The sequence below is a fragment of the Propithecus coquereli genome, unplaced genomic scaffold (genome assembly GCF_000956105.1).
Source record: "Propithecus coquereli isolate 6110/MARCELLA unplaced genomic scaffold, Pcoq_1.0 Scaffold34, whole genome shotgun sequence".
In the NCBI taxonomy this organism is placed as follows: domain Eukaryota; kingdom Metazoa; phylum Chordata; class Mammalia; order Primates; family Indriidae; genus Propithecus; species Propithecus coquereli.
The window spans coordinates 5,233,613-5,234,557 of record NW_012149063.1 but is presented as its reverse complement, the minus strand read 5'-3'; positions in this window follow the sequence as shown (position 1 = coordinate 5,234,557).

Here is a 945-nt window from a genome sequence, read left to right as displayed (position 1 = left end):
TTGACAAAGGAATGGTAGGACCCTCACTGAGAGACACAAAACGAAATGGAACAGAGAGAACCTCAACATGCAGTGGAATGCTCAGAGCCCTTCTCTGAGTGACGAAAGGTCCGTTATAGACTGACGGAGCTCCTCTTTTATACGAGTAGCTCCCCTACCCCCCACAACCCAGCCAAAGATAGAAACTAAATGCTAAGCCACGTAAGAAGAGCCCAGTGACTCCCTAAAACAGGACTAGGCTCCTTGCTAAAGGAGGAAATACTACCTTTCTTGATGTGATTTCAGACTTAATTTTTCACCACTCTCATCCCCAGTTAATATCTGTCCGTGGAAGAGGCCTAAATTTAGCAGGTGACTTCTTTAAAAGGAGGAAGCTGGAACGTGTTTGAAGGCCAAGAAGGAATTGGTGGAGAAGGAAAGAATGATGACACAAGACTAAAGATACAGAGAAAGGGGACCATGCGAGGTCCCAGAAGAGGTACAAGGGTAGGGGACATAAGATGCAGAGGAAAATATTCCCTATAGAAAGAAGTTGGACACTTGTGCTTCTTGGATATGACGGGGGACAAGGGGTTGGGTAAAAACACAGAGATGTTGAGGTGGGTAGAAGGAGGGCAGGTAGGTCAGGCGGCCTCAGTCTCAGAAACAAAGACAGGCTCCTTTGACAATAAAGGTTTAAAGATGTGAAGTAGATCTTACATATTTGGAAAGTGCCCGTTATTTCTTCTATATAGCTATCCTTGCCATGGGGGTGGGGGGGGCGGAAAGCTTTGGGGAATAAAGTGAGAAATTAAAAAGAGCAGAAGCATCCATAACTCGGGAAAGGAGCTAATATTTGCTGAGTTGTTAGTACTAAAACCATGGCATTTCATCAAAAAGAAATGGAACAGAAATGTTTCTTAAGGCCACAGGAAAGATAGGTTCCAGTTAGCCAACAGTTCTGAG